At 38.8% G+C, this 25,865-nt stretch overlaps 1 protein-coding gene across 1 annotated transcript in view; it reads left to right on the top strand.

Annotated features, from left to right (window-relative positions):
* The first annotated feature begins 10,177 nt into the window (after positions 1–10,177).
* The window catches only part of arid3a (AT rich interactive domain 3A (BRIGHT-like)), a 53,495-nt gene continuing 37,807 nt past the window's right edge, over positions 10,178–25,865 (top strand). Inside the window, exon 1 of the mRNA XM_051947488.1 lies at positions 10,178–10,538. The gene's annotated coding sequence lies outside the window, so the exon portion shown is untranslated. The remainder of the gene's footprint in view (positions 10,539–25,865) is intronic.

Here is a 25,865-nt window from a genome sequence, read left to right as displayed (position 1 = left end):
TCTCATGTCTGTGTGCTTTTTTACTTCAAAATGCTGAAAGCCACGTCAAAAAAAGCTTTTTTAAAAAATGTTTAACTCATCTGTAACTTCATATATAGCTACCAGTCACATCCTAATTACAAGTAAACATTCTGCATTTATTATTTCATTCTGTTCATGAAGTAAAAGTAGGGAAGTATTTCTAAAACTATCAAACAAATGTACTATAAAACGAAGCCTTTTTTGTGATTGATGCACAGTATTAACTTGAACCATAAACCTGCTTGCCATCCACATATGAACTGACTGAGGCAGCCGTGCTACTGCATTTTCTTCAGTTATCACATATTATATGAAATATGGACAAGCAGATGCTCATAATTTTCAGGGACACCTAAAGAAAGACTGAGGCAGTTTAAAAACATGAAACTTTACCAGTCTGTAAGCTATATAAAAGATGTCAGAATCCAGCTGGAAAAAATTCTGACACAGCAGATCCTTAAAATTAGACAACATGCTGTTTGGAAAATATAATTCAAACCGGGCAAATGCTCAGGCAGAATGAAGGAGAATGATTTAGAAAACCTAACTGCCAGTTAATGTGATCGGTTATTTAGGTTTGGTGTGTGTATGAAACCATGAAAATCTGAATTAGTGCTTTTGTGACTGCCTCTTACTGCAGTTTGAAGGTGGAATTGCTCAGTCATGGTGTTTATTTCACTCAGTGTGTTGGAGGCAATTGATTCGCTGTGGCGACCCCTGAAGGGAAAAGCCGAAAGGAAAAAAGAAGAAGAGGATGTGTTACTTCTATATACTATAAGGGCTCTTTGCATACATGTTTTTACGTTGTTTTAAATGCAGGAAGTATTTGCTTTAAGATCTTGTGATTTTTTTCCCCCCCAACTGACAGATATGCTACCAGACGATGTAAATACAGTAAACAAGTTGGGTGAATTTGCAGGAAGCGCACGTTTGCTGCTGAAGATGTATGAAAATCAGCACCTTGAGAATCCTCGAAATACAAAAAAAGAGGCCAAAGAGGTTTCACAAGTGTAAATGTATGAGCAGCGTAGCTTTAAGTACTCTATTTCCTTTTCATTTTGTGTTTACTTGCTTGACACTGTGCATTGACGGTTAAAATTGTTATTAAAATTTCAAGCTGAATACTTTGAGGAATTTGTAGTTTATGAGCTTATTATGAAAGCATGAGACAGAGATGAGGCATGAAATCTATTAAACAAACAACCCAACTATTTTCAGTGAGTCACACAGTCAATAATTACATAAAAATAGAAATACTAATTATTATTTTGTTAACAATAATTAAGCTGAAGTGGTTACGACTTTATGTTTGTGTCTAGTTGCTTAATTATTTCTAGAACTCAATTTTTGTAGTTGTTTTTTTGAACAGCTACATCATTGTGGCTGTAAAGGTAGTCATTTCTTGCCTGGACCACGCCCTGGCAGAGGTTCATTTAGGCTGAAACGCATCAGTCGTCTTTAATTATTTTGGTATCACATGTGAAATTATAGCCGTCATCGCCACAGAGGCCCATTTGATTTTAATTTCATCTCTCAGTGTGTTGGGGCAATGAGCACACGTCTGCGCTGGATCCCGTTTCATCTGATGAGGCAGATGGAGGATCGTTTTACTGTTTTAAATATCTCCAGCTCTGTATTTTAGTTAACAGCTGCAACCAGCTACCAACCAGTCAGCACTCATGGCTCATTTTTTGTTTTTATCATGGGTAGAATCATACGTGGGAGCAGAATAGGTGGCCAGAAGCTTTAGGAAACTGTCTGCAATTCAGACATGAAGACAGAAGTGACTAGTTCATACAGCAGGTTTATTTAACTGTGGCTGAAGGGCTTATTTTCTTTTCTTGTAGCAGTTTCTTTCCACATATTTTAGCCAATCTGAATGCGTGAGTGCTATATTTACATTGTGGTTGATCATTTTTCCGTTGTCTGATGTATCATTAATGGCTGTTTCACATGGGGGCTGTTGGTAGGTGATAACTAAACACCAGGATTCTGAGCGCAAAAAATGTGTTGGTGTGCCCATGGAAGCCCATACACACGTGGACAAAATTGTTGGTACCCCTCAGTTAAAGAAGGAAAAACCCACAATTCTCACTGAAATCACTTGAAACTCACAAAAGTAACAATAAATAAAAATTTATTGAAAATTAAATAATCAAAAACAGCCATTACTTTTGAATTGTTGATTAACATAATTATTTAAAAAAACAAACTAATGAAACAGGCCTGGACAAAAATGATGGTACCTCTATAAAAGATTGAAAACTATTTGACCAGAGTGACATGATTAACTCAGGTGTTTCATTTAATTGACATCACAGGTGTTTCCAAACTCATAATCAGTCAGTCTGCCTATTTAAAGGGAGACAAGTAGTCACCCTGCTGTTTGGTGAACAGGTGTGTACCACACTGAACATGGACAACAGAAAGCGAAGGAGAGAATTGTCCCAGGACATCCGAAAAAAAATTATAGACAAACATCTTAAAGGTAAAGGCTATAAGACCATCTCTAAACAGCTTGAAGTTCCTGTGACAACAGTGGCTCATATTATTCAGAAGTTCAAGACCCACGGGACAGCAGCCAACCTCCCTGGACGTGGCCGCAAGAGGAAAATTGATGACAAATTGAAGAGACGGATCGTTCGAATTGTATCCAAAGAGCCCAGAGCAACCTCCAAAGAAATTAAAGGTGAACTCCAAGGCCAAGGTACATCAGTGTCAGATCGCACCATTCGTCGTTGTTTGAGCCAAAGTGGACTTCATGGGAGACGACCAAGGAGGACACCACTGCTGAAAAAAACTCATAAAAAAGCCAGACTGGAATTTGCAAAAATGCATGTTGACAAGCCACAAAGCTTCTGGGAGAATGTCCTTTGGACAGATGAGACCAAACTGGAGCTTTTTGGTAAGGCACATCAACTCTATGTTCATAGACTCAAAAACCAAGCATACGAAGAAAAGAACACTGTCCCTACGGTGAAACATGGAGGAGGCTCAGTAATGTTTTGGGGCTGCTTTGCTGCATCTGGCACAGGGTGTCTTGAAAGTGTGCAAGGTACGATGAAATCTGAAGACTATCAAGGCATTCTGGAGAGAAATGTGCTGCCTAGTGTCAGAAAGCTTGGTCTCAGTCGCAGGTCATGGGTCTTCCAACAGGACAACCATCCAAAACACACAGCCAAAAACACCCAAGAATGGCTGAGAGAAAAGCGTTGGACTATTCTAAAGTGGCCTTCTATGAGCCCAGATCTGAATCCCATTGAACATATGTGGAAGGAGCTGAAACATGCCATTTGGAGAAGACACCCATCAAACCTGAGACAACTGGAGCTGTTTGCTCATGAGGAGTGGGCCAAAATACCTGTTGACAGCTGCAGAACGCTCATTGACAAATACAGAAATCGTTTAATTGCAGTGATTGCCTCAAAAGGTTGTGCAACAAAATATTAAGTTATGGGTACCATCATTTTTGTCCAGCCCTATTTCATTAGTTTGTTTTTTTAAATAATTATGTTAATCAACAATTCAAAAGTGATGGCTGATTTTGATTATTTAATTTTCAATAAATTTTTATTTATTGTTACTTTTGTGAGTTTCAAGTGATTTCAGTGAGAATTGTGGGTTTTTCCTTCTTTAACTGAGGGGTACCAACAATTTTGTCCACGTGTGTATGCTTCCATTATGAAATGCTCTTTGTGTGCTGAAAGTTTATTTTACGATAAGTACTCTGACATAGCTGCGGTTCGCAGTAGTGTCACAAATAGATTAGGACATGGGATTTTGAAACCTGAAAATGTGAAACAGGAAAAAAAAAAGCAGGATGAAGTTTGAGGTTTAGTTTAGATTTTTATGGCAAGTGAATCTGTAAAGTGTACTTTCACACAAAATATTTTGAGGCAGGCAGGTTGTCGTCCGTGACAATACGCATGTAACTTCTTTTTCTGTGTTGTGGTTGACACCCGTAAAGAAAGCATGAGATGCTAAAATGCAGAACTTTGCACTATTTTTAAAAATCTTCTTAGCACAACACACCATGCTCCAATCACCTCTGAAAAATTGCCACACTAATCTGTTTGGTCCAGTCTGGCATATGGTATCCTCTGACCGGCACTGCCTAACTGCACCAGGCTTTCCAGTGGGGAGAAATAGTGCTGCAGCAAGCGAGTGGGGTGGGGGGCATTTACGTTGTGATTGGCCCACAGTGGATTAGAAACGTATGGTCAGCGATCAAGTTCAGGTTTTAAAAGGCCTTCCTTTGCTTTTGCATAATGTTGACTGGACCTAATGAGTGCACTCCTTGTTATAAAATGCGGTTTATGTGAAGACGTTTTTTTGTTGCTCTTGATTTGAAGAACTAACGAATGGGTTGTGCTTTTGTAGAAATTTCTGTCATTTCCCATCAAAGGGACATGTTGAAATAGCAGCAGGCCTTGACATGATTGATCAAAATATAAAACTTTCCCTTCACATGTTTTTGATATTAAACTGTCCCAGTTAAAAGCTGCATTAGTTGTGTAGGACAGGTTTGTAAAGTACATCTGTTGAAAATGAACATCTACGCATGGCTTGATCACCTTATTGCAAACACTTAGTGATTGGACACATTTTAGCTTGTCAATATTGACTGTTTTAGACTGCTGTTGGCATTAACTGATGTAAATATGAATATGTCAATATCTAAAGTAGTATTATCTCAATAAAATGTTGTTTGCCTTGAAGGAGTTTGTTCCGTAAAGGAAATAAACGTTCACTGAATAATCAGTAGATCTAAGAATATATTTTTTAGGAAAATTAAATTAATTAAAATGTAATGCAGTGCTGAAATTGCTAGTCATCTTAAAGTTAATCAAAAACTGCTGTGATAATGAGCCGAAATCAATCATTTATTAATAGGAAATGCCCAATCCTTAACAGTTTGTCCTATTTTAGAGATTGTACTGCGTTTCTTGTTATTGCTAATTGACTACATTTGGGTTTTTAACTATTGATCAAAAGAAGACTCAAGTCTGAAGACATAAGACTGTAATGAAACAAGGTATTTGAAGCCTGACAGTAATAAATTTTATATATATATGTCACAGGCCAAATTAGAATCCAGGCAGATTTTAAATCCGCCTAGGCAGAATTAGAATTTTGATTTCGCCGAGGCGAAATCAAAATCCTACCATGGTTGTTGTACAGATTTCAATCTTGATATATCAATAGCCTGTATATTAGAAATAATAACCCTAACCCTCTAATATAATTTTGGTATACAGTAAATGAAAAAAAAACCCAGAAACTACTTTGACAAAATAATTTTTTCCCTGTTTATTTTGCCAAGTGTTGAGGACAAAAGTTGACATTACTTCTAAAGTAATTATTTACCTTGTATCTAAAACCAAATTTCAAGGTACATAATTTTAGAGAAAACAAATAATTACATTAACAGAGCATATCATATTCAAAAATTGAAAATTTCAATCTAGCCTAGGCGAAATCAAAATTCTAATTCTGCCTAGGCGGATTTAAAATCTGCCTGGATTCTAATTTGGCCTGTGACATATATATATGTATATATATATATATATATATATATATATATATATTTTGTTTGTTTGTTTGTTTGTTTGTTTGAGTTGTTTTTTTTAGCTGTTACAGTTCCTTCTTTTGAGTCTCATTTGTAGCTACCATACTGTCTTTCAAGCCATTGATAAACTCCCCTCATATCATAACCCACTATCAGCTTGATATTGGTGTTGCTGTGGGTGACTCATGGCCACGTCTGTCTTCCCATAGCTTTGGTTTCTGGTGATGTGTCTACATTCTGTCTCACTCTAGATATGGTGTGCTCTTCATTCCCCAAAGTATATTTGCTGTGCCTTCCTTTTCTTCACATGGAAACTCTTCTCTAACCAACCTGGTGTTGTTGTCTGTGCTGAAACCCACTCAGGTTTGTGTTGTAGTCATGCTCAACCCATATAGGGCTCTTTGAGGGATTTGTGTTGTTTGTAGATTCACACCGCACTGCGTTTCAGTTTGCTCAATGAATAAAGATGAGGGGCTGCTCATGTTGTCATTTAGAAGCAAAAGTCCAGACAGTTTCCTGTCATCACAGATGCATGATCTGAGCCCAATATTTAGGATTTTTTTGGAAGGTTTTTATTCATTTTTAAAAAAAAATTTACATTTTTAATTTTTTTTAATTTCTTGCCAATTTTGGAGATTTTATTTTAAAAATAAAACTTTTAAGGGGAATTTTTAAGGAATTTTTGGAATTTTCTTCCTGAAGATTTTGCAATTTTTTTTTTTTAATTTGAGGGATATTTTGCTGAGTTTTTGGATTTTTCTCAGACAAGGGAACAATTTTTTTTGGTGACCGTAAATGAAGACAACAGGAGGGTTAAGTGAAAGGTCTGTGGATTTGCTTGGACATCTTCCACTAGATGGCACTACAGCACAAAGAAACACCTATCATTAGCAATTGCAGGATGTGTTACTTCTATATACTATAAGGGCTCTTTGCGTACATGTTTTTACGTTGTTTTAAATGCAGGAAGTATTTGCGTTAACATCTTGTTATTTGTTTTTCCCCAACTGACAGATATGCTACCAGACGATGTAAATACAGTAAACAAGTTGGGTGAATTTGCAGGAAGCGCACGTTTGCTGCTGAAGATGTATGAAAATCAGCACCTTGAGAATCCTCGAAATACAAAAAAAGAGGCCAAAGAGGTTTCACAAGTGTAAATGTATGAGCAGCGTAGCTTTAAGTACTCTATTTCCTTTTCATTTTGTGTTTACTTGCTTGACACTGTGCATTGACGGTTAAAATTGTTATTAAAATTTCAAACTGAATAGTTTGAGGAATTTGTAGTTTATGAGCTTATTATGAAAGCATGAGACAGAGATGAGGCATGAAATCTATTAAACAAACAACCCAACTATTTTCAGTGAGTCACACAGTCAATAATTACATAAAAATAGAAATACTAATTATTATTTTGTTAACAATAATTAAGCTGAAGTGGTTACGACTTTGTTTGTGTCTAGTTGCTTAATTATTTCTAGAACTCAATTTTTGGTTCCGACTGTTTTTTGTAGTTGTTTTTTGAACAGCTACATCATTGTGGCTGTAAAGGTAGTCATTTCTTGCCTGGACCACGCCCTGGCAGAGGTTCATTTAGGCTGAAACGCATCAGTCGTCTTTAATTATTTTGGTATCACGTGTGAAATTATAGCTGTCATCGCCACAGAGGCCCATTTGATTTTAATTTCATCTCTCAGTGTGTTGGGGCAATGAGCACACGTCTGCGCTGGATCCCGTTTCATCTGATGAGGCAGATGGAGGATCGTTTTACTGTTTTAAATATCTCCAGCTCTGTATTTTAGTTAACAGCTGCAACTAGCTACCGACCAGTCAGCACTCATGGCTCATTTTTTGTTTTTATCATGGGTAGAATCATACGTGGGAGCAGAATAGGTGGCCAGAAGCTTTAGGAAACTGTCTGCAATTCAGACATGAAGACAGAAGTGACTAGTTCATACAGCAGGTTTATTTAACTGTGGCTGAAGGGCTTATTTTCTTTTCTTGTAGCAGTTTCTTTCCACATATTTTAGCCAATCTGAATGCATGAGTGCTATATTTACATTGTGGTTGGCCATTTTTCCGTTGTCTGATGTATTATTAAAGGGGAACTTCGTTTTTTTTCAACCTGGGGTCTGTTTTCATATGTCTTTTCATACATGTGAGTGATGGAGAAATGAATTTTCGACATAGCTCCAGTATTTAGCCAGGCAGGCAGCTTAGCAGCTCAGCTAGCAGCTCAGCTAGCAAAAAGTATGGGGCAACATACAACGTGCTTTTTTTCCCACACTGACCGGCTCGGATAGTCTCAACAAGTGTCCCACAAACCTCCACATTACCTGGCGATCACTATTTGTTGTGGTCTGTATCCAAATCTCAGGACGCTAGAAAGCAAATCTTGTTCTGAAATTGCGCGATAGCTGTGGCGCGAGCTATCGCACGATTTCGGAACGAGATTTGCTTTCTGGCGTCCGGAGATTTGAATACAGACCACAACAAATAGCGATGGCCAAGTAATGTGGAGGTTTTCGTTCACTTCTCATTTCTAGTATGTTGTGGGACACTCATTGAGACTATCCAAGCCGGTCAGTGTGGGGAAAAAAGCACGTTGGGACAGACTTTGATGCGGGGGGACAAGTTGCCCCATACTTTTCGCTAGCTGAGCTGCGAGCTGAGGTGCTAGCTGAGCTGCTAAGCTGCCTGCCTGCCTGGCTAAATACTGGAGCTATGTCGAAAATTCATTTCTCCATCACTCACATGTATGAAAAGACATATGAAAACAGATCCCAGTTTGAAAAAAACCAAAGTTCCCCTTTAATGGCTGTTTCACATGGGGGCTGTTCGTAGGTGATAACTAAACACAAGGATTCTGAGCGCAAAAAATGTGTTGGTGTGCAATTTAAAAATTTAGTGCATCTAGAACAAGGGTCTGCTCTGAATGGTTTATATATACTAACATAATAAAGACACTCAATATGTTTAATTCAGTTTATTCAACTTCAAGGTAATAATGAGGGTTTATAATGCTGAAAAACACACAGCAGAATGCAGGATTTTCAACATTTTAGTGTCACATACAACATTCAGCTTCCATCGGCGTGGGGATATGGCATGATCTCGTGTTTAGTGATTTACCTCACTGTAACTCATTCACGGAGCTCCACATGTGTTCTGACAGTAAGTAGTTGGTGTAGGTGAGTTCCCCTTAACTGAATCGACCGCTTTACCACCTTCACGTTTTCAAAATGAGTACTGACAAGCTTAATGGAACAAAAATGAAATTGACCATTTAGATGGACTAAATGAACCATAACTGTGTCAAAACGGTGATCTTTAAAGCCGGTTAAATCTAATTGCTTGATGCAGTTTTGACACCAAGCTGTATTAATTAGCTCTCTGCCAAGGGACCGTCCACAAATATCAACACAGAAACCAAATAATAATAGAACAGTGTTTACCGCCTAGTTTTTTTTTTGTAAATAAACGTAAATCATACAAAATAGAATTTAACTAATTTATATCGTAAAAATGCAAACAAAAGAACATTGAAAAACCAATGGTGAAAAATAAATGTAAATGAGTTGCTTTGGAAATTAGAAAAAAAGTATTCATGCCAAAGTTTAGAATAAAGAGCTAAAAACACATTGTAGTTTTTCTTCTCTGACTGTACATTTCTGTTTGTGAGCCCTGTAAAGTGAAATATCTTCTACTTGTGTCCTCTCCAGGTCATAGTCAGTCAGTATTTAACCAAAGCAGGATTATTTTTCTCCTAAATTTATTCAATTTGAAGGAGTTTTCGAAGCCAGAAGATGCAAAAGTATCAAATATTTAATGAGAACATATCCAACCGTAATGTGTCATGCTGCAACAAACGACTAGTTTCATTATTTGCTAACCTGCAGGTTACTTTGCTGTCTACTTTCTTAATGAATAGTCAAAATCCAAGGTGGTCAGATTGCTTGATTGGTGCGATCTACAGTCAAAAACTTAAACTTTGTGAGTGATAAAGCAGCGAAAACTACTCATGTGATAGATCTGTTGAGTTAGTAGCAAATTATTTCAGATTATTTCATTGACAGTTAACTAACAATTTATGTAGCTGTTCTTTTCCTTTCTTTGTGTCTCATGACTTCTTGGTGGTCCAGACACTATATTTTATGCAGTTTCCCAAACAATCTGTAAAAAATAAGTGTGTGTTTTTAGTGTGCACTTGAGAACAGTAAATTGGTACAGTTCTGGGGTGCTTGATGCTACTTTTGGCTTCAACCACATCTAATCTCTTGCCCTATATTTATTCATATTTATTCTAGCTTTTGAAAACAGCAGACTATATTAAACCACTAATTTGCCAGTGCTTTTCTTTACCTACTGTTACTTCTGAGGGTGTGTTTTTGACTTCAAGTTGTATTGTTACTTTTATTTCACTTGATTTAAACATTTTTCCCTGTGAAATCCTGCAGGGAGCTGAACATGGAAAAGGTGTGTTGAGCTGTGCATCATGTGCAGGAGGTTCCTCCGGCTCTCTGACCCGCTCCCAGCCCGGTTTACAGTTCACACCCTGGCACTTACCGACATCCCCTACTGTGGGGGGTGGGGGTGCTGCTGATTCAGAGGTTAGGAATTTGCATCTGATGGCTGTTTGTCAACCAATGATATGACTGTGCAGGCCGGAGAGTCTCTCCACGCCTCTCTCTGTCTGTCTGTCTCGGAGCGACGCTCAAACTCTGAAAACACAATTACACGCCGAGGCCGAATGCGTGGATATCATGCAGTCACATGAAACCACTTTATTTCTAGCCGATAAACACACGGACCACCGCTGCTCTTCGTCGCTTCGGTGCCGTTTTCTCTGCGTGTAACCGGAGGGGGGGAGACTCAGGACTCAGAGGCGGACAACAGGAATGTTTCTTCCGCTTCCAAAGAGTGTCAAAACCGAACGGAAGCCGATGCGGTAAGTTTATATTTCTCTCATTTTTTTCACCTTTGCTTTATCGGTGCTTGCGCGGTCTTTTAAAAACCCTCTTCATTTGTTTAGCTTCCTTGTTTTTCTCCTGCTTCTGTTTGTCACTTATAGCTTTTTTTTTTAATCGATACGACATTATCAAACGGTCTGATCGATAGGCTATTGCAAAGGTAGCGGATGGACTCAACTCCCGTAGTCAGCCGGTGAATGTCCATTAACCTACGCCGAGTGAAAGGGAACTACTTTTCGTGCAAAAAATGATAAAAGAAACGGTATTTGGTATTGTTTTAGCGGGTTTCAACGATTTCTCACCGAATACAGTGTGAATAAAAATTAAAAGTGAGCCTATTACAAGCTAGCATAGTTGAATTTCAGCTAGTAGCCGTCCAGCCGTATTAAACGTTCACATTCTGACCGTTAACTTCATTTAATGTCACGAATGTGTACCAACAATTTGACACCTTTACTTTATCTTGCAAAAAGATGATTTAACGTACGAGTTTTCGCTACAACCCCATAGCGGATAAACCACTGTGTTTGCTATTTAAGATTTGTGGGCAAAAAAATGCTAATTAAAGCGATGTTGAAATTATTTTTGCTCACTGTGGTGCAAGCAGCGCGTCATGTACAATTTGAACCCACCATTTTACAACGCCATTAAACATCTACTATGTGATTGTGTAACGTAAGTACATCCTATTGCCCTCCGAGTTAGATATAAAAGCCAGTTTATGTGACAGCATATACAGCTGTGCCTTCACAGAAAGCTTAGCCTGCCAAAATGTCACATTGGGGGTCACAGCAGAGAGCTGGGTGGTTTTATGAATGAATTTGAAGCCAGTTTGTTGGTTTGTTTATGGTAATCGCTTTGAAAAGTGGTGTGGATGAAGCAAACCAGGCCTAAAGACAGCAAATGTGAGTCCTGTTCAAGAGCACAGAAACAGTCAACATGTGTTTCGAAGCCGTCTCAGTGAGATTTTCGCACAAGTTTGGTGGCTGTTTCAGTTTCTCTCAGGTGAAATCCCTCAAATTGTTTTTTCTGTGGAACAAAAGTGGAGTAGGTGGATAAAAGTCTGTCAGCATCTTTCTGTGGCTTAGATCAAGACAAGTCAAGTCAAAACATCCATGAGACAAGTCCAGCATGTCAGGGGAGTGATCTGGACACAATGAGCTGCCTTCAAGTCCTTAAGCAGGGTGGTGGGAAAGTCCACTGTACATAATGAGCCGTGTATTCCTCTGCATGACGCCAGCGGGCATGAAAAGGCCCGGTAAACTTCTCATCCTCATAGGAGCTCAAGCGGTCTTCAGACTGCGTTTTGTCAGTAAAGTCTGCTTGGTTACGTGAAGCTGACAAAGCTCACAGAAAACTGCTTGGCATTTGGTTTGTGGTTCGTGTTAAAGTTTCTCACCCATACGTGGGGGTGGGGGAGCACAGGCAGGCACAGGAAGTAGGTTTTATTTTAAAGCCACGTATAGCACTTTGTCTTAATGACCTTAAACGTATATGTTCTAAAAACAGCCATTAAGGCAGGTTTCAGTGGAGATTCCCATTGTCTTGGTCTCATCAGCTCAGCTTCACACACGTTGCCATTCAGAAATAATACGATCCCATTTTAAAATCGAAACTCGGGGTTTTTGTTGCAGTCATACATGTTGGCCCATATGCTTCCATTATGAAATGCTCTTTGTGTGCTGAAAGTTTATTTTACGATAAGTACTCTGACATAGCTGCGGTTCGCAGTAGTGTCACAAATAGATTAGGACATGGGATTTTGAAACCTGAAAATGTGAAACAGAAAAAAAGCAGGATGAAGTTTGAGGTTTAGTTTAGATTTTTATGGCAAGTGAATCTGTAAAGTGTACTTTCACACAAAACATTTTGAGGCAGGCAGGTTGTCGTCCGTGACAATACGCATGTAACTTCTTTTTCTGTGTTGTGGTTGACACCCGTAAAGAAAGCATGAGATGCTAAAATGCAGAACTTTGCACTATTTTTAAAAATCTTCTTAGCACAACACACCATGCTCCAATCACCTCTGAAAAATTGCCACACTAATCTGTTTGGTCCAGTCTGGCATATGGTATCCTCTGACCGGCACTGCCTAACTGCACCAGGCTTTCCAGTGGGGAGAAATAGTGCTGCAGCAAGCGAGTGGGGTGGGGGGCATTTACGTTGTGATTGGCCCACAGTGGATTAGAAACGTATGGTCAGCGATCAAGTTCAGGTTTTAAAAGGCCTTCCTTTGCTTTTGCATAATGTTGACTGGACCTAATGAGTGCACTCCTTGTTATAAAATGTGGTTTATGTGAAGACGTTTTTTTGTTGCTCTTGATTTGAAGAACTAACGAATGGGTTGTGCTTTTGTAGAAATTTCTGTCATTTCCCATCAAAGGGACATGTTGAAATAGCAGCAGGCCTTGACATGATTGATCAAAATATAAAACTATCCCTTCACATGTTTTTGATATTAAACTGTCCCAGTTAAAAGCTGCATTAGTTGTGTAGGACAGGTTTGTAAAGTACATCTGTTGAAAATGAACATCTACGCATGGCTTGATCACCTTATTGCAAACACTTAGTGATTGGACACATTTTAGCTTGTCAATATTGACTGTTTTAGACTGCTGTTGGCATTAACTGATGTAAATATGAATATGTCAATATCTAAAGTAGTATTATCTCAATAAAATGTTGTTTGACTTGAAGGAGTTTGTTCCGTAAAGGAAATAAATGTTCACTGAATAATCAGTAGATCTAAGAATATATTTTTTAGGAAAATTAAATTAATTAAAATGTAATACAGTGCTGAAATTGCTAGTCATCTTAAAGTTAATCAAAAACTGCTGTGATAATGAGCCGAAATCAGTCATTTATTAAGAGGAAATGCCCAATCCTTAACAGTTTGTCCTATTTTAGAGATTGTACTGCCTTTCTTGTTATTGCTAATTGACTACATTTGGGTTTTTAACTATTGATCAAATGAAGACTCAAGTCTGAAGACGTAAGACTGTAATGAAACAAGGTATTTGAAGCCTGACAGTAATAAATTTTATATATATATGTCACAGGCCAAATTAGAATCCAGGCAGATTTTAAATCCGCCTAGGCAGAATTAGAATTTTGATTTTGCCGAGGCGAAATCAAAATCCTACCATGGTTGTTGTACAGATTTCAATCTTGATATATCAATAGCCTGTATATTAGAAATAATAACCCTAACCCTCTAACAGGATTTTGGTATACAGTATATGAAAAAAAAACAAAAACAGAAACTACTTTGACAACATAATTTTTCCCTGTTTATTTTGCCAAGTGTTGAGGACAAAAGTTGACATTACTTCTAAAGTAATTATTTACCTTGTATCTAAAACCAAATTTCAAGGTAAATAATTTTAGGGAAAACAAATAATTACATTAACAGAGCATATCATATTCAAAAATTGAAAATTTCAATCTATTCTGCCTAGGCGGATTTAAAATCTGCCTGGATTCTAATTTGGCCTGTGACATATATATGTATATATATATATTTTTTTGTTTGTTTGTTTGTTTTATTTGTTTTTTTAGCTGTTACAGTTCCTTCTTTTGAGTCTCATTTGTAGCTACCATACTGTCTTTCAAGCCATTGATAAACTCCCCTCATATCATAACCCACTATCAGCTTGATATTGGTGTTGCTGTGGGTGACTCATGGCCACGTCTGTCTTCCCATAGCTTTGGTTTCTGGTGATGTGTCTACATTCTGTCTCACTCTAGATATGGTGTGCTCTTCATTCCCCAAAGTATATTTGCTGTGCCTTCCTTTTCTTCACATGGAAACTCTTCTCTAACCAACCTGGTGTTGTTGTCTGTGCTGAAACCCACTCAGGTTTGTGTTGTAGTCATGCTCAACCCATATAGGGCTCTTTGAGGGATTTGTGTTGTTTGTAGATTCACACCGCACTGCGTTTCAGTTTGCTCAATGAATAAAGATGAGGGGCTGCTCATGTTGTCATTTAGAAGCAAAAGTCCAGACAGTTTCCTGTCATCACAGATGCATGATCTGAGCCCAAGGGTGTTTGAAGAACATTTGGAAGCATCAAGTGTATTATGCAAATAGCTTGCAGAGTTTGCCTCTGAGTATCACGGCTGAGTGAGCGGCAGCCACTGGCAGTTGGCCACTAAACTGGTTAGTGGCTGTGAATTAATGACAGACAAACATGTTCAGACAAGACAGACAGGTCTGACCCCTGTTTGTTTTCTTATTATCAAATTATAATCCTTTACAGGGTTGTAGAGGATTTTTTTTTATGTTGTCATTCCGTTTAAATCTCCCTTCAAGGCTTAAGGGTGTGGGCTTTGGCTTAAAGACTACATTGTGTTGCTTGTTTCACACATAACCCACCTGTAAGTGTCAGCACGGTTTGTATTACAGTGAATGAGAGCGGCGTCTGCACACCACAAGTTTTCCTGCCATTAAAGTGGGAGGCTGTGTGGCTTGGCTGCCTTTCAGCTGTTCCCGCGCCAAAAGCTACTTTTCTGAAGGCCCTGCACGACACGTGGGGCTTTAACATTGTTATCCAGCCAAAAAATGCAGGAGAAAAAAAAAACTTTGCAGGTTACTTCATTCCTTGGGCTGGAGTCATGGGGGAATCCAGGCAGGGCTGACGGTGACGCAGGCGAAAAGGAAAGGTCTGAGGTTTTGGGATGCCCTGCAGTTCCTGAACCAGTCGGCTTTGTGTATTCAGTCAGCGGCTGACACTGGTTTCAGTGCCAGCCACTGTGATCTGTTCCACTGCTTTTCTGCCTGGATACCAGCTCACAGCTGCAACATGCTGTCATGTCCATCAAACCTGAAGCATTTGTGCTTTTATATTTGTATCAGCTGGCACCAGCCGCCCACCCAAGTAATCAAAAACTAATTAAATCAGCACCATGTCTCCTGTGAGGTGATGAAGCTGCCAGTTTTTATTAGGCAGAGCGCCTGCACATGAAACTTTAATCAACATCTAACATAGAAGTGACCATTTTAGTTCTGGATGTCTTTATCTACAGCACATAGAAGTCTTTATCTGAGATTTCCACTCATCCATCGCCTCTTTGCAGACAAAAGACTTGATTGTTAAAGATGACAATGCAGTGACGTGACCGCACAGTCACCATATAAACCAACAAGTTAATCCAGTTTTCATGCCATTCAATGAAAAATGCAAACCCCCTACTCCACCTCTCCCACACCAGACAAACTGTCATCATGCTGTCAGTCTAGAGTTACAATAGCAGGGCACCGCACTCTGCGAGCTGCAACATACAGCCTGTCTCCTGAATCTCTGTTTTTCATGGCAAAGTCAATTTTTACACAGGAATTTGACTTAGTAGCTTGCTTGAAAATAACCCTGAAAACTGCTCCGAATCACTCAGCTATAGAGGCGTTTAAGTAGTTTAGTATTAACAAAACAAATTATTTAATATACCATTTCCTAATTATATACTGTACTAGGAAAATAATTCTCTGTTAAAACTGACTGTTAACTCTAATGGGAAGTTATTTATTTATTTAGCCTTTATTTAACCAGGTAAAAGACCCATTGAGATCGAGACCTCTTTCTCAAGGGTGACCTGGCCAAGAGAGGCAGCAGCAAAGGTCAAAGTAAACAAAACAGACAGATAACAACAAACATTAAAATATTAAATACAAGTACATAAATTACAGGAGTCATATTTACAATAACAATTTAAGAACACAGGCACTGTTCAAAGGATTTATGTTGTCGATACCTTAAAATAGAGCGGAAAGCCTCCAATGAAACAAATTTTGACAACTTCAATTTGGATTGGAGGGCATTCCAAGCAGAGGCAGCAGAGTAACTGAAAGCTTTTTTACTCATTTCAGTTCGAACACGATGAACAGAGAGATGTAAAATGTCATAAGATCTTAGGGCATAACAGCTTCTAGTTCTCTGAAGACGAGTGCATAAATAAGTGGGACCCACGCCAAGAAGTGCTTTGTAAACCAGAGTCATCCAGTGTGTTATCGTCTTACATTCAAGGAAGGCATGCCAGCTTTAGCGTACAATTCACAGTGGTGGCTAAGGCGGCTACAGCCAGTGACAAACCTCAGAGCACAGTGGTAGAGCGGAGTCAAGGACTGTAGGCAGCTGGTTGAAGCACACATATACACAACATAACCATAATCAAGTATCGACAGAAAAGTAGCTGACATCAGAAGCTTCCGGGCTCTGAGGGGAAAAACAAGACTTGTTTCTATAGTAGTAACCGAGCTTCACCTTTAATTTAGGGATCAAGTTTTTGATATGGACTTTAAAGGAAAGGTCCTCATCAATAGTTAATCCCAGGTACTTGTAGCTGGTGACCAACTCTAAAATTTACCATGGGCAGTTCTAATTGAGGGGATACCTTCAGAGCGAACAGAAGAATTTGAAAAAAAGCATCAGTTTGGATTTTTCTGCACTTAAAACCATTTTCAATTTCTCTAGACAAATCTGCACGGCATCAAAGGCAGACTGCAAGAATTCAAATGCCTGTGCAATCGTATGTGAACAACACTAAATTACAGAATCATCCGCATCAGGATGATATGAGACATTTGGCAAGTTTGCGCACAGATCATTAATGTAGACTGTAAACAGAATGGGTCCTAAGACTGAGCCTTGAGGTACATTTTTTGTGACCTCAAGAAAGGTAGAACTAACTCCAGCTATTTGAACACACTGTGTCCTACTTGCCAAATAATCATCAAACCAAGAGGCAGCTTGTTTGGAGATGCCAATCTTGAGGAGAATTTCTAGCAGAAGACTGTGATCCACAGTATCAAATGCCTTCGATAGGTCAAGGAACAGAGCAACACCAAACCTTTTTGAGTCCAATGCCTCAAAAACATCATTTAAAACTTTAAGAGCAGCAGTTGTAGTGCTGTGCTGCTTCCTACAACCTGCCTGAAGGGGGTCTAAAATGTTGTTGACTTCTAAAAATTCCTTCAGTTGATCACAAACCAATTTTTCAAATACTTTGGCGAGAATACATAATTTGGAAATAGGCCTGTAATTATTCACAAAGAATAAGCAGAAATGTGCAGAGAATGGACACAATAGCAGCTGTGTACAGCTAATATAATCCCAGCCATGCACATCTATTCTATCATTATTTGGTTATTCACCTTCTCTCTAGATTGTGCCAGAAAAGTTTTTTTGAACTGCTGGTCGTAACTACACAAACTCAGCAAAAGAAAAAAAGCATGAACACAAGCAGGACTGATTTGAATTATGCCAGAACAGAGTTACACACAAGAAAACCTGATGTTGTTGGTTGTTTTACTATAGTAGTGAGTGCAGTGGCCTCCTTCAAGAATGGCTTGTGCTTCCCCACCAGAGCTTTATGTTTGCTCCCATAATACTACAGTCTCCATGTGAAGCTGTAGGTAGGGTTGTAACATGGCAAGGTCAATATCCACCAGTGAGGCAGCCGACATAACTGGCAGCACACATTTCAGCTGAATCAGCTGAGACTGTTTTCATATAACTAATCAGTTGTAGACAGAAGAAGTGCTTTCATATGGCAGAGTTAAAAGCTTTTCTCTACATTTTCCCTGTGGGCTTTTTTGCCTTTTAGTGGCGCTTATCTAACATGCATAAATATATGAACTTCTCCACACACAGAGAATGTGTTGTTCGTGTTATAATCGCAAGCAAAGCGTAAGAACACAATTAATTTTATAGACTGTTTTGATCAACATAGTCAGACATAGCGGATATCTTGTGCCGATGTGCAACTTTAAAATTTAGTACAGGAAATGTTTCCTCCAGTTTTTTCCTCCTATTTTCAGAGTGAAAAGGAAGTTCCTAAGACAAATTCCCAAACCCTCAAGAGTGCACTATTGCCCACTGCACAATGCCCATTGCATTGCTCTGCTCCAAACTGCTTCAAATCACTCACTATGCTAGTAGTGTAATTCCATTACACTCACGGTAAAGTACTCTAAATAGTTCAGGCATTTAAGAGAAGTTAACATCAAAGAAATACTTGAATCCAGATTTTTTCTGTTTATTTTAGCAAACTCAATCATAGATGCAGCAAATATCTTGAAGACCCGCTTGCTTGCTTAGTCAAATCCTGTTGCTTGATAGATGGACACAGATTTCACTGCTAAGGAGTGGATCACTGGATTATTTTTGCTATATGCCCACTTAATTTATGGCATAGCTGGGGCTAATCAGATTTGACTTGCTGTATTGCTTTGGCTTGCTGGAGGAGGTCAGTGGAAAATGCGTGACCAGCCTGTGCGACACTTCCTCAATGATCTTGTTGTTGGTGCAGTGGGGCTCAATGGAGCCTGTGTTATTGCCTTACGAGGTAATACTGCAAGGAATGTGAGAGAGGGACGCATAATCAAGACCAGCACCACTGACCGACTTCTGGCTTTTATGCTTTTTTTTTTCCTTTTTTATCTGGAAATGATCATGAATGGCTACTGTTGGGCTACTTCCTTTGCTCTTACTCTTTACTGATGCTTGTAAATGATAACCTGTGTTTATACGAAGAGTAAAAAACAAAGCTATTTTAAAATAAATTTGCTCAAATATTCAACAAATTTTACAACTATTTTAATTTAATAAAATGTTTGTTGAGTTCAAATTCAGGCTATGTCCACACTAGTATGGTTTTAATTTTTAAACTTAATACATCTGGACAAGCATCTTTGCATTGTTAAAGTTCAGTGTCGTCATTTTTGTTGTTGCTCTTTCTGTTCTGCTAAGGTTGATCAGGGACAACTGGGACATTTGAAAGTTTTCTCACTATTCCGCAGGAACAAAATGTAACTTAACCAGGCAACAAGTCTTAATGATTTCATGGAAGTCTGGCACTCCATGTAGGGCTGATAACGCCGCTAGAGGCACCAATTGTAGCTGATTGCTCAAATATTAGCTTGTGCCTACACATATAAGCAGTAATAAAATGGAGAATTAACTATCCAACAGCTGTTGGCTTGGACAAAAAGGTCAGAAATGCCTGTAATTCGTTAGCCATGTAGAATTAACCACTGATAGTCAAGCCCAAATGTCTGTTTTCTTAGGTCACGTGATGATGGTGTGATGAATCAGGGAAGGACGTATAGCAACTGATTAGACTCAAACAGGAAGCATTGTAGAAGTCTGCATGATTGTTTCCAAAAGTCTCAGTTTTTACCTGTTTAGACTCAAACGCAACTCTGGATGGTTCAAACTATACCAAGTAATAGCATCAGCTATGCGTCCCGCCTCCCCAAGACTTTTAGTGTCTTTAATTCCGTGAAAAATGAAATAAAATAAATATTAAAATCGTCAGTAAAAATAATCCTCTAAGGTGAATTGTTGGACGTTTAAGGACGTTTCAACTGGGCATGATAACAACTTAATTACGGTATGTGTAAAGCTGCAGGGAATAAAACATTGTAGGTATGATTAGGATACATTTGTGTAATGTTTTGTGCTGAAAAAACAACATATTCATTTGTTAGGATTGCTTGAAATTTAAAAATGAATATCAGTGTTAAAAAATTGAGACAAATTATTCAAGCACTGCAGGTCAAGAAACAGCATATGCAAGTTTTTACAGGAATGTATTTGCAGATAACATCAGTACAAAGCCTGTTTCTCTAGTAACATAGCAGTATATACACACCGCATGACTGTGCAGAGTGATAATAAATGTGCATTGATGTCAGTTGTGATAGAAATGTTCTGTAGATTACAAGTCTGTTTGGATTGAGTCTTTCATTCAAAACAGGCGTAGCATGAGCATCAATACTATGCCTGATTTGATAAAGAAAGAACAGGACAGCATGTACTACCACCTACAGAAACTCAAAGTGAAACCGCTCACATCAAAGGAAGACAATACAGTATCACCCACACTGATTTACATGAAGTAAGGAGCAGAAACATCAGCAAGCTCTCGGCATCAGAGATGGAGACAAAAAGTGGATTACCACTTTAAGAATCTGCGTCTCTGATTTCCAGTCGAGCAGAACAGACAGACGCTGATTTTAATACCTAGTTTCAGGTCTCACAAAGACTTCACCCAGCTCATCTCAAACCACATGGCTTTATCAGGCAAAGAGGGTTTCTTCTAACAGTACATAAAAGGAAATGAAGTCTTTTATTCCAAATGTTAAACTGCAAGATAAATAGCTGCACTGATGTTAGCACATGAAAACAAACCCCCCCCACCGAGGGCAAACCCTAGCATATTAATGTGTGTGTTTCTTTCTAAGAACTTCATTTTTTATTGCTCTTTGTAACACATGTTGGAAACACCATGTGTGAACTGTAGCCTCTGTGCTCAGCTGGGCTCTCGGGATGAGGCGGCAAAATTGAATCCCCTCAAATCCACTGTGCAAAATATTGTGCTGTCAGATGGCTTTAATGCTCCCTGTTGAATATGTCTCCCACATTTTGCATGCAGCCATTCATATATGTACATATGTAGGTGCATGTGTGGGTCTCTTTATCTCGTTGGAATTAGACCCTTAGCTCTCGTTCTTATCACTCTGTCCTGTTTGTTCAGGCTTTGCAATCTTCCACTTCTCAAATGTGGGTTTAGAGAAAACAAAAGAGGATTAATCCATTAGCTCTTGTCGTTTCTACTTTATCCTTCATTCAGCCAACTGCCAAGTTTCAGTGCCAGTGGCTTCGCCCCGCCCCCACACATGGGCTCTTGCCACCTATGGCATTAGGTGGTCCCTCTTTAGCCAATTAAGGTGTTAAATGAGACCTAAGGGTCTTATTGTCCAGTACGTAATTTGAAGGATTTCCTTTTTTTATGTTTTATAATGGCATTATGTGGTTATCTGTGATCCAAAGGGAGGAAGTGGTCTTCAGAGCAGAGTGTCCTTGAGAGCTACTTCGAATTCAGTGCATAGCTTAGAGACATGGCTGCAAGTATTCACATGATTTACTCAGGTAGAAGTAGCAATACCACACTGTGCTAATACTCTATTTCAAATAATAGTCCAGAAGTGCAAGCATCAGAATATGTTTTAAAAGGCCTGCATTGAATGGCTCACTTTAAAATATTTGTAACTAGATAGTAATCATTGTTGCATCAATGTGTACATCGTCTCAATGTCATTTTGAATTCTTAATTCCACTTTGCTGGATGTACAGTAAATGTAGTGGAATAAACAATGCATTTGCCTCTGAATTGTGACAGCATAGAGGTACAAAATTGAAGATGAAGAATATATTAAAGTAAAGTACAAATACCTCAAAACTGCACTTAAAGCTAAAGCGCAGAACTTTTACATAGAAATTGCTGTCTGTTACATCCAAGCCCTTGCTACATGAATTCACACAATCCAGGTGAATCTCTGTATTTTGCAGTAAACAGAGAGTTCTGCCTCCTGGGGTGGCGCTCCCATGCTTTAGGGAGTCAAATTAACAGCTCCTGATGCTCCAGATAAAATGGAAATTCGGCTGTTAGAGGAACGGTTCCAGTGATTTCTAATGCAGTGCTTGTGTAATCACTCTCACAGCCAGAAGGGATTCTGCACTGCAGATTTAAGTACAGTACTTGAGGAAATGAATCTAGTTGCTTTCCATCAGTGGTCATCAGGAGCACACTTGAAACTGATTCTCAGGGTTGCAAGATGTCTGGTAAGTCTGTCCTTACTGTTAAGCCTGCCCCCAAATTTGGTCATAAAATGCAAATTTAACCCTTAAAATGTAAACTCAAGTGATGGGGAGGGAACACATGTGACAGAAAGGCCAGGCAGGAAACAAACAGGCAGTGTTGAGGTGAGTGGCAATCACATGGAGGACTCTTTCAATCAAACACTGCTTTTTGCTATGTTGCTGATTTGCCATGATGTGATTTGTTTGATGTATATTAGTTTCTGAATAATTTTGACTGGCAAAAAAGGTCGACTGACGAGGCATGACGCCGGTTTGCTTGCTGGCCACAGTAACTTACCCTCAGAATTTGTTGGTTGTGATACTGTTCTTGTATAATGCAGGATTTCCAATAATAGCTGTTAGCGATGTAAAGAAATTACTCAATCTGTATGAGTGAATTCCCACCGTGGAGACCCAGCAGGAGATTTAAGGGGATTCATTCTTTAGACTGCTCTACAGCTGCTTTCACAGCAAGCTTTGGTCTGGATATTAAATGCTTTCTCACTCTAACCAAGGTCTAGTTATTGTGTGAGGATGAGATACCACAAGAAACCTCCAGGTCCTCATCTTGTGGCTTTAATTTTAACCAGTCTAGGTTCCATCCAGAAACCACTGATAATTCAGAATTTAATTAACAAACAAACAGAAGAATCAAAAACATGAAGATGTTACTGTGATGAAAACGTTGGCAAAGTTGCATTGCATCATATGGAAATCTGGATTCTGATGTTGTTTTTGTTGGCAGACACACAAGTAGAAGTTTCCCTTAAGCACCAGGAACAGAAATTATGTTATGCAGGCAGCACAAAGTACATTATGCTACTCATGCTCCCTTTCAACAAATGTAAGAGTGCAGGTTTTGGAGCACGCATATGGAAAAAGACTGAGTTTCTTTAATGTCCGTATTTATTGATTGTAGCGTGAAGAATTAGTTGAAGATGTGTTGAAGTGTGAGATCAGCTGGTGTAGTGGTTGGTTTGAATAAAATCCTGCAGTCTCGGGTCATAATCAATGTAAATGAAAAATAACTACTGTTAAGCACCTACAGCAGATTATTCTCCCTTTTGGGGACGCGTAACGTAGAAAACATTTGATGTTTCGTTGTTTACAAGGCTTCAATACATCTAGTGCCAGTGCAATGTATTCTTGTCATTACATGCACTTAGTTGCTTGTATGGAAAGATATTGTAAGCATCAAACTTGCGTCCCTATTTGGGGAAGCGAGGAAAACGTGTAGTGGCGCAATGTCATTTGCATCACCGAACATATAGGTAATCATAATGCTTGTGATCAACTGTGCCATGAAACAAAGAGACCACTTCTGCTTCCCTCTGCACAGGAAGAGTTAACAGAAGAGCTTTGTTGTAATCACTTCTGTCTCTGAAATTACATATATGACACATGAAGACAGAGGTGGTATCAAAGCCGGTATTGCTCTTGGCACAGACATGCATTGCATACTAGGCATTGCGTGACAGTGATCATTTGCGTTCAGAGTGAGACTACTTAAAATGTTGAGTAATGATTGGGTCTCCACACAGTGCGTGCATAAGCTCTTGTAAAGTGAATTGGCCCGTGTCACTTAATGCAACATTGCTGCACAGTCCAGAGTTGCTACCCGTAATTACCGGTGTTTACTCTCCTGGAGTCCACTGACATGTTTTGTTCTTTACCTGCAGTATGCAGAACAGAGACAAGTTGCTTCAGTCAAACTAGATCCAGTTAGGTAAGGTGCCTTAATCCTGCTTTTACTGGTGCTATTCTCCATCTGACAACTGTGGCTGTTCAGTTGTGCTTCTATTGCCCGGAAAGAATGTAATGAATCAATATTGAGTATCTGTCGGCTGCCTCGCTGCATCTGCTCCGTCAGTTGTCACTTCCTTCACGCTCTTAAGAAACACAAGTTTCACAGCTCTTGTTTCCTTGCGCAACATTTCTTTGACATATACGGCGATACTATAGGGGACTGAAATATTTTTCCTGTGGCTCTCAGCTGGTTCTTGTTTGATAGAGTTACTTATTTTGCAACACTTTGTTGATGTGTTACATTTTATTTAACACTTCAGAAGCTGTTAAACTTTTACCAGCAGTGGCAGAACTTTGTGCATTTGAAGTGCATTTTATTTCTCTGGTATTTGACCTGCTTAGTGATGAGTTGCAGGGTGCCAAATGTATTCTTATGGCTCTACTTACTCCGTGTGTATTCAAAGAAAAAGAAGACTTAGGGATTTTGTTCTTTGGGTTTGTATTCAAATTTGCAAACTGTGTCGTTTCCTGACCAGATACAGAAATTGTGCCTCTTGTTACACTTGACCAGAGATTATTCAGCTGTTTTTAAAAAGTTTCTTAAGTCAGTTTGTGCTTTTTTTTAGAAGCATAATAGTTAGGGCTGAACAATTAATCGATTTTAAAATCCACACCACAGTTTTAAACAATGTAATTAGCAAAGCCCAAAGGCTGCAATTTTGGGGACACGTCATGCAGTGTGTCTGACTCAGGGTTAAAGCTGTCAGGTCAGTGGTTCATGCTGTCCTCCTTGTGTGACAGTCATGCTTTCGATGGTATCTTAGATGCTCCATCATACGTATTAAATCTATTACACAGTGAATATAGAACTGAAGCTTCACTTAAAAAATATATCGCAGTATCCTGTCCGACAAATTGCAATTAGATGTTTTACCCAACTTGTTCAGCCTTTAGTGTTGGACAAACAAACCCTATAGGCATAGTTTCATGTTAACAGATTCCCCGGAAACAAGTCTGTTGTAAACATTCAACTTCACTGACATTTTTAATTTTCATTTGCGCGAGGGGGAAAAGTACTGACAAATTGTTTGCAACACTTGTGCCATGCACATTTGATAAGTCGATCTTTCGCATGAGTCAGACCTGCGTAGTGTTACACAAGCTGTTATTTTCCATCTGGATGTTAAGCCACTGGAACACTGAAAAACACATCTCCTGGTTGAAATATCTGTTTCCAGAGTAGCAATAAAATAACCAGGATGTTTGTGGGCGTTGTCTTTTATCTCATTATGTATTTAAAACTATGTAAACAGATGATATGGGAAATAACCAGTTTTCCTGAGAATGCAAATCGAACTTCATTAGAATTTCTATCAACAGCTGTAAAGACCTTCGACCTTGAAGGTATAGACTGTGTACCCTCTCATGTGCTCTGAACATGCCTGCATGTAATTATACTACTGCTGTACCTGATTTTCTGTGTAATTCCAGTGAGTCACCTGCAGGAGATAAACAACATCTTCTCATTCAGGAAAAAAAAATAACACCAGCATTGGAATGATGAGGTATATTATGATGGATATTGCTGTGATATTTACATAGGTAAGCATGGCTGAATGTAGTTTTATAGAAGGGGTTTAATGAATGTAGTGATAATGTCACTTAAAAATAGCAGCTTTCAAAAGTTACTGAAAAATTCAGTGGAATAGCGGTATATCACTTTATGCAAAAATACCGGTGCATCGTGTTGCCTTTCATGGGAGTAAAAACAGTTATACTGATTAAGCTGTACCTTCTAAATGAGCAGAATTCATGCTTTCATTCAGTGCATACCCAATGAATAAGAGAAATGCAAAACCAGAAGTTTCTGAAAGTACAGGATCGGGGCAGGTGTTGGTTACAGAGGTCGGTCTCTTCATG

This window comes from Acanthochromis polyacanthus, chromosome 4 (genome assembly GCF_021347895.1).
Source record: "Acanthochromis polyacanthus isolate Apoly-LR-REF ecotype Palm Island chromosome 4, KAUST_Apoly_ChrSc, whole genome shotgun sequence".
NCBI lineage: Eukaryota > Metazoa > Chordata > Actinopteri > Pomacentridae > Acanthochromis > Acanthochromis polyacanthus.
This window is presented reverse-complemented; position numbering and strand designations above follow the sequence as displayed.